Raw genomic sequence first — 9,020 nt, forward strand, 5'->3', positions numbered from 1 at the left:
GCTCATTCAGTGAAAGCACAAAAATTAAAACGTAAAGAAATTATAAAACCAAGATTCAAACTCCTGCTTCAGTGGAGCTGGCTGCTTAGAAGGTGCACAGCATGATGATACAGTCAGAGGAAAGTCACATCCCTGGCCCGAGATGCTGTGTGCAGAGTGGGGACCATGGGACATTGCGATATAATGAAAGACAACTGACTAGATGATAAAAGTGACCTGTGCCTGCTTCAGATAAGAGTATGTCTTGAGAACTTGGGCCCAGCAGAATGACTCCCACAAAGAAGTATGGCGAGAAGAGGAATGTATGTTCTACCATCAATGAGATGGTGACCTGAGAATACACAGTCAACATTCACAAGCACATCCATGGAGTGGGCTTCAAAAAGCATGCCCCTTGGGCACTCAGAAGTCTAGAAATTTGCCATGAAGGAGATGGTGACTCCAGACGTAGGAATTGACATCAGGCTCGAGAAAGCCATCTGGGCCAAGGGAATAAGGAATGTTCTGTATTGTATCCGAGTATGTTTGTCCAGAAAGCGCAATGGAGATAAGGATTCATCAAATAAGCTCTACACATTGGTAACTTAGGGGCCTGTTACCACATTCAAAAATCTACAGATGGTCAATGTAGCTGAGAACTAACCTGCTGAATGTCAAGTAAAGTTGCAGAGCTGTCTCTCCCCACAAAAATAAAAGAGTATGGACTGAGAAATGGGTAGAAAGAACCCAGTTTTGTGTGAGATTCAGTTGAAGAAAAATGTAAATGACACCACCTCACCCAAGTCACCTCCTTCAGATTTATAAGTCAAAATTCTAAATCAATATGAAATTTAGGGCTTATAATGCTCTATCCTCTTGTTAGGGCAAAAATGATGTTCAATTTTGTAAATAGGAATGGCTAAAATGTTAAAAAGTCCAGTACATGAAAACAAGAAAAGTATTAATCCACTCTAATCTCACCAAAAAAAAGCCACTGGCAGAACATCACACTGATGTAAGAATGATTAATAATAACCACAATATCTTTTTAACAACAAAAATGTTGAAAAATCACCAAGGCCCGTTTTTTGTATATTAAATGGCTCCAAGATACTTGATGAATGAGCTGGAATCTTTAAGTGACAACACTGAGAATTTTTCAGGAAAGAATTTCTAAAGTTCAGCCTCTAAGAGTCTGAAGTTTCTATCAGGGAAACCCCATGTGGAAAGATCTTGCTTTAAAAATCTTTCTGTTTCTGCTTCAAACTTCTGTGTTGTGTTGATACTGTACACATGGGCAGGCAAGTCAGCAGCTGGGCAGTCATGTTCTCCTGTAAACATGCACAAAAGCCAACAGCAATAGGCAAGAAGGGAAACTGTAACGGAATCAACCCTCAGATCACCTGGATGCCACTGAATCCCCACTCAAGCTTCCTGTGAGCTTCTGCCACTCACAAACAAAAACAAACTTAGGAGATGGCTCAGTCTGTAAAAGCAAGCAGGAGGGCCTGAGTTCAATCCCCAGATCTCATGTAAAACAAGGGGGGGGGGGGGGTGACTTGTGCCTATTATTGCAGCATTAGGGAGGCAGAAACAGGTAGATCCTGAGGGCTCAGTGGCCAGTCAGTCCACCTTATTTGGTGAGACCCTGTCAAAAATATATAAATAATAGGGAATGGAAGTGTAGCAATCGCTTGAGAAACAACAGGAAAGATTACACACTGACTTCTGCACATGTGTGCATATACAAGTGTGTATGCACACACACACAAACACACACACACACAGGGGAGGGAAGGGAGGGAGAAAGGACTGGGAAAGGGAAGGCATGAGGGAGGAAGAGAAAGGGAGGGAGAGAGAAAGGGAGAGGAAGAGAAGAAGAGAGAGGGGGAGAGGTAATAAAGGGTATAAAGGAGAAAAAGAGAGAGATGGAGAGAAGGGGAGAGGGAAAGAGGGAGAATTCTCCATTATCTTCCTAGCCATTTTCATCTATGACTTTTGCTTTTCCCTATGTTATAACTGAAGTCCAACCAGCCAAATGTACAGACAGACACAAAGGCACACACACACACACACACACACACACACACTGTAAAATAAAATTTAAATATCCCCCTCTCTATGCAAACCAAAGCATACAAACCAGTAGCAAGGAGCAGCCAAAATAACAGAAGTTCTTGTGCATCTCTCTCTCTATGAAGTCATGACAAGTGAAAATTGTCAAAGACCAGCAAAGCCTTTCAAGGTGTACCAATGTGAAAATATCGTCAGCACAGACCAGGGAAGTGTTGCAAGGTCAGTCAATGCAAGAGCTTTTTCACTGCCTGTTGGGTTATACTTATACTCTTATACTTTCTAACTATGACATGTCCTCTCAAGTGTCTGCCTCAGTTCTCTTCCTCCACCTGATCCGTTCAGGGATTGAACTCAGGTCACTGACTTTGGCAACAAACACCCTTATGTGTTGAACATCTTTTCAGTCCATAAGGAAAACATAATTAAAAGTTCTCACTTAACATTCCACTTCCATGTTTTATCTCAGCATAGGAATTAATTAATTTGTATTTCCTAAGGACGATGAATTTTTTGTAACTATTTTCTAACTTTTAAGTGTTAAGTTTAGAGTCCAAGTGAACAAAGCCATCATGCTTGGAAACAAACGTTCACTGAATTAATTATAATTTTGCAGCTTTACAGACAACAATGCAATATATCAGTACAAAAAATATCTGTATCTCATTAATAGAGACAAGTATTTCATAGCTCCATTTATTCCTCTAGATGAATAAAGTCATGAAATCATTACAGCCTTGAGAATTGGCATTTTACATACTGAGTTTGTCTTATAGCTTCACCATTAGTGACTGAAGAACCATTTTTTTAAAATCAAGTCAGGCTGTAGGCTTAGATTTTTCAAAAGCTACTTTAACAAGGGTTCTTAAATTCTTCAATCTCTTTTCTAGACCACTTACCAGAAGTAGGGGAAAAGAAAGGTTAATGGGACACAGGGGCTTGGACCTATTTAAAAGGAGTTTTGGGGAGCAATTCCAATCTTTGTTGTCAGGATATCAGCAGTCCAATCCAAAACATCAAACACGAATCAGTAGGGACAGTCCAGTCCAATCAGCAAAAGTGGATTAGTAGCAGTGGCTCAATGCAGGAGAAGCCCCTAAGGAAGGGGCACGAAGCAGATGGAATACCCTGTAGTTACTATCCCTGGTGTTCAACTTGACTATATCTGAAATGAACTACAATCCAGAATTGGAGGGCACACCTGTACTCTAGATCTTGAGGCTAGAAGACAAAAGATTCTGACCTGGATCTTGACTTGGAGATCTTGTGGCACAGTGATATAAAAAGCTTAGGGCTAGGCAAGGTGGTACACACCTTTAATCCCAGGACACTAAGACAGGGAGATCTCTGAGGTCAAGGTCAGCCTGGGACAAAGTCCCATATCCAGGCGTGGTGGTATATACCTTTAATCTGGGCCATATCTTCTGCTGGAGACCTACATAAGAACATTGGAAGAAGGAAGATTCACTCTTCTTTTCCTGCTTGCATTTACTTGTCAGCACATCTGTTGGAATCCATTTCTACAGTAGACCAGCTGAAACAACCAGCCTTGTGGGACTGAGCAACTACTAGATTTTTGGTCTTCCAAATCACAGTTGACAAATTGCTGGGGAGTTGAACTACAGACTGCAACTCATTATAATAAGTTCCCTCAATATAGAAAGACATTCCATACGTTCTGGGCCCTAGAGAACCCTGACTAATACACACGCTGAGAAGTTCTTAGGTGAGTTTCTCTCTATGAAGTTACAGCAATTGAAGATAGGTAGAATTTCTGAGAACTTACCAAATTGACTTCCAGAGTAGTTGTACAAATTTGCACTCCCACCAGCAATGGAAAAGTATTCCCTTTGCTCCACATCCTTGCCAGCATGTGCTGTCACTTGAATTTTTGATCTTAGCTATTCTGATGGGTGTACGGTAAAATCTTAGAGTTGTTTTAATTTGCATTTTCTTCAAGTATTTCTCAGTCATTCAGGGTTCCTCTGTTGAAACGTCACTGTTTAGCTGTGTACTGCATTTTTATTGGTTTATTTGGGTTGTTGGTGTCTAACCTCTTGAGTTCTTTATATCTATTGGATATTAGACCTCAGTCAGATGTATTTTGTCAAGATTGTTTCCCCGTTCGGTAGGCTGCTATTTTGTCCTATTGCTGGTGTCTTTTGCCTTACAGAAAGTTCAGTTTTATGATGTCTCGTTTACTAGTTGTTGATTTTTATGCCTGAGCTATTTCTGTACTTTTCATGGAGCGCTCTCATGCACCAATGTGTTCAAAGTGACCCCACACCTTCTCTTAGATTAGATTTAGTGTATCTTGTTTTATGTTGAGGTCTTTGATCCACTTGGACTTGATTTTTTTAAGTACCAAATTTTATTGCCTATTCCTGCGTTGATGAACATCTCCGCTGTACTTCACAGTTTTAAGGTGAACTTTTCCTCAGTTTCTCTACTTTCTGCACAGATGTTCTCATCAGTTAAAAAAAAGTCCCTTGATTTTAGTCTCCTGTTCTGCACACTTTTCCAGTAAGGTGATTAATATTTAGCATAAATCTTTCCAAAGACTTCATCACTTTTTCAACCATGGAAAAATACAGCTCAGAAGATACCAATGATGCTTGGAAAGAATTTTTAATATATAGTGTTTGATTAAGAAGCATCAACTCTATCCTTGTATAAGAATTTCTCACACAAAACACCAGTTTCTGAGGAACCCTGGGTGTCTACAGAGTGAGTACCTTTCATTCCTTTCTCCCATCTTGTCCAGATTCATTGTTCCGAAGCTCAAAAAAGAAGCAGCAGGATCCAAGCCTGCAGAAAGTATCCCAGAGACTTTATTTCTTCTAGACCTTTAAAGAAAGAATAGATTCCTTTCTACATATTTATCACCCTCTTTCTTTTACAATATATTTTTCTTCCACAGGTAATTTTGGCATCCCATTTTGAACAATAAGGTTTGTACCCTGCCTGTTGCTTTGAATCTAGCAACCACTGCTCATGAACCGTGTACAGCCAAAGTCAGACTGGTGTTTGCTTTGATGTGAGATGTTTATTGCACCTCAGGTGGCATGAATGTAGTTTGACTCTGATCATGTCACACACAATAAAGCATGGATCATTGCATCTACAACGCAGACTGGCTCAGGAAATTTACAGAAGTCTGTCCTTTCATGTGAAGCAGATTGCTAATGTAGTAGAAAGTGAACGTAGAATTATATGGTCCCCCAAAACTAAGAGGTTAAATTATAGCCATTAGAATCAATGTGTGTGTGTGTGTGTGTGTGTGTGTGTGTGCGCGCGCGCGCGCGCGCGCGCACATGCATGCATAGTCCCATATGCATTGGTATATGCAAACTCATACACATATAATGAGGATTCCTATAAACAAAACATTTATGTTTTTAACATGTGGAATTCTAAAGAGATGTAAATGTGGCAGCCCTGTGCCCCCTGTGAACTAAATATGAACCTATTTCAAACAGAATGAGAATGCTGCACCAGTGAGTTAGAAGGGGGCCATAGAGCAAAAACATGAACAGGTGAAGAAGGACAAGTCGGGGAGCCCAAATGCTACCTGTGCTTGAGTCCCTTAACATTTGAAAGTGGTTCCTGGATAAGCAAGTATAGATTATGTAAAATCTTATATTAGTAAAACTAAGTCAAAACACTGGGACTCTTAAGAGAGTCATTGTGTGCAATGTGTAGAAGCAGAAAGCTAGGGGAACCAAGATTCTTTCTGGCCACTGCCTGGCAGCTTTGCCCATGTCATTTATCATTAGAGCTTCACAATAAAATGCAAATAGCAGGCCTCAGAGCTCTGAGCTCTGAAGTATAAGAGTTAAAGTTAAAGTTTAAATAATGATAACTTTGAAATTATTATTATTATTTTGGCTATAGGACTAGGATTAGGGAAGTTTGAAGCTTTGGGGAGCAATTGTTATTCTTGATTCTTTGTGGGATGTGGTTATTCTTTTGAATTTAATTTGGCAATGATTATACAATGTCTTTTTTATCTGCTTTTGGAGCATCAATAAAAGACTGGGGTGAGAAGACTGTGAGAGAGCATGAGAAGAGTGAGTGAAGAGAGAATGTGATATGTGTGTGTGTGAAATGTGTGTGAAGAGTGAGTGTGTGAGTGAAAGGAGAGTGCATGTGGTGAGTGTGTGTGTGTGTTGTGTGTGTGTGTGTGTTAGATTTTTGTGAAGAGTGTGTGAGAGTGAAAGGGGAACACACACAAAGGTGTGTATGAGCGTGACAGTGTAAGGAAAGGGGTCAGCTTGTACCCCCCCCCAATAAAAAGAGTTGCATTGTTGTATTTTTGTAGTACTGAGAATTGAACCCAGGTTCTTGAAAAAAAGAGAAGTACAGTCAGTGTAAGTTTCTTTTATTGTATTTAACATACAGAATTACATCTAAAAGTATTTATGATGAAAAAATTTCAAAGGTAAAGTAGTGTTTGCCTAAGACTTTTTGTATGGATTTGTGTGCATACATGTGTGGCTAGGTGTGCATGTATTTATGTATGTGCATGGAATGCCCTAGACAGTGCATAAGTATGTGTAAGTCTGAGGCCAACTTCAATGTGCCTTCCTCAATTGTTTCTCCAATTGCTTATTTTATTTGTTTATTTATTTATTTTGAGGTAGAATCTCTCACTGAACCTAGAGCTTGCTGTTATTTGGCTAACTGATCAACCAGCCCCTAAACCTGCCTGTATCTGTCCCTACACACTACAGTTACAGCCATGCTCGGCCATGCCCAGATTGGCAAGTGGGTAATGGAGATTCAAACTCAGGTTTTTAAAATTAAAATTTTAATGCAATGTATTTTGATCAAATCTTTTTTATCCTCACATAACTCTTCCAAATTCCACCAAAGCTCCCTACCCACCCAACGTCAAGCTCTTTCTTTCTCTCTATTTTAATAACACAAAACAAAACAAAAAATGAAAATAAAAATTTTGGTTTGGTAATGTTCATTCAAACATACTGCATAGCATGCACTTCTCCCCAGACGTTAGGCTAAGGCTTTTCGATCATGGGACTGTGTGTCTTGATTAAACAAAAAAGGGAAGTTAATTACTATTTTGATCTATTGCATTAATAAATAAAACCCACACATCTTCAGGTTTTGAGTCTTAAATTTTATATCAGTTACATATTTGTGAAAACTATCTCCACAATTTCACACTCAATAGACAGTATAGACAGATTTCACAACTTGTCATCTCTCACAGGGAAAATCAACACATTATTGATTAAAATTTCATAATGTTCCTTTTCAAAGGCAGATACATGAAAACTTGATTTTACAGTAAGGACAGAAACTGAGACATCACCTGTACTTTGATTTCTTTTGTTTTTGTTATATAACAAAATTTAAAACTCAAAACATGGATGGCAGTTTTATTTTATTCATGTATAAGTAAATGTCACCTGTGTGTGGCCTGGGAAAGCTAGTTCCTGTTGGCATGAGTTTCAGAATCTTAAATGCAGAGCATAAAACTTTATTCACAGTAGAGTCAAAAACGGAAACAGTGTATTGCTATTAGATATAGCAGCCAATGACTATATGCCCCTGTGGAATTATTTCCAAATACAGTTTATATATTTGAGTCTACAATTTTCAGAATGACAATACAAGAGAGAGTTCTATAAGTTATTTCAAATAGCAAATGGTTCTTTAAAATGGTTCTTAAAATAGATGTATAAATAAATATATATGGTATATATCATAAATATGTATGTACAGTATGTTTATGTATTATATACAGTATTAATATATAAATGCATACACACATATTTGCACTTAACCATTTTAGTTAATACTTTTTAGAGTCCAATATTAATAATCTCTTCATGAAAGAGTATATTGTTGTTAACATTACATAATTCTGCCAGAACATTATTAAATAAATAATAAAGCTTATTGACTCTACCCATGACTACATACACCTTCATTATTTTTTGCCATGGTGCCAGCTGTGCCCTACCTCTGTCTATGAATTCTTATGATGGCAAACTGCCTTAGAACATATGAAAGGTCCTCTTTGACTTGTGTGCTCTTTGTCTACTGTGTGCAGTCATCACATAATAATAGGACTCTCACTGTTCATAGTCTGTTAGTGTTTCCAGAGCACAAGCATCAATTCAAATTACTAGTTATTTGGACTAATGTAAATTGTTTTCAAAAGGTTTATCTAAATTTGTAAAACTATTGTGTTATTTAAGCATGAAATAAGTCTGTAAAATCCCATGTGGCTGCTCAATATTATCTCTGCTATGCTAATGTAAACAATCATTTTTACAAATACTTTATGGGCTGAAGTCATCCCATGGTTTTGGTTGTTTCATTGGTTATGGAGTTTGTGTTGACTCCTGAGATTCCACAATGCAGGGTAGATGGGGTCACCAAGGAGCTCTGAGCAGGTCCGAAGAAGCACAGTTCTGGAGAACGGAGTCTCTATGGAGACAGCTTTCCTCTGACTTTCTTCTGAGAGTAATGATTATAGTATCTGAGACATGCTGCTAAGCTTGGTGCCCCTCTTCTGTTAGACACACAAACAAACAGAAAGCAAGATATGTAAGCATCTAGGTTATATCTGGTTTCTAATTCCAGTCATATATCTCAGGAGCAGCCTTGGGAGGTGGACAGAAGGAAGCTTATGGTCACAAAGTCATAATGACTGTTGGGTTTTAGACCTGGTCCTCCATGGTGGTGGCACTTGGAGGTATCTGTACAATCTAAAGGCGTCATCTGTTATCGGTACCTGTGAGGTCTGGTTGGCAGAAGCCAGAGATTCTGCTGTGCCACACGCCTCCTTACAAACGGACTTCATGCAAGAACATGCAAGAACAGAAGAAACCATGCTGGAAGGTTTGGACAGCCAAAACTCTTCCTCACACAGCTTCATTGCAGAGTTTCTCATCTGTGTGGCCTCACCAGCCACATAACTTATGTTTAAATCAGTT

General features: G+C 38.8%; 1 pseudogene; it reads left to right on the forward strand.

Moving 5' to 3' along the window:
• The first annotated feature begins 266 nt into the window (after positions 1 to 266).
• On the forward strand, positions 267 to 642 carry LOC127682372 (60S ribosomal protein L31-like; annotated as a pseudogene).
• Positions 643 to 9,020: the final 8,378 nt, after the last annotated feature.

The sequence above is a fragment of the Apodemus sylvaticus genome, chromosome 4 (genome assembly GCF_947179515.1).
Source record: "Apodemus sylvaticus chromosome 4, mApoSyl1.1, whole genome shotgun sequence".
Lineage (NCBI taxonomy): Eukaryota > Metazoa > Chordata > Mammalia > Rodentia > Muridae > Apodemus > Apodemus sylvaticus.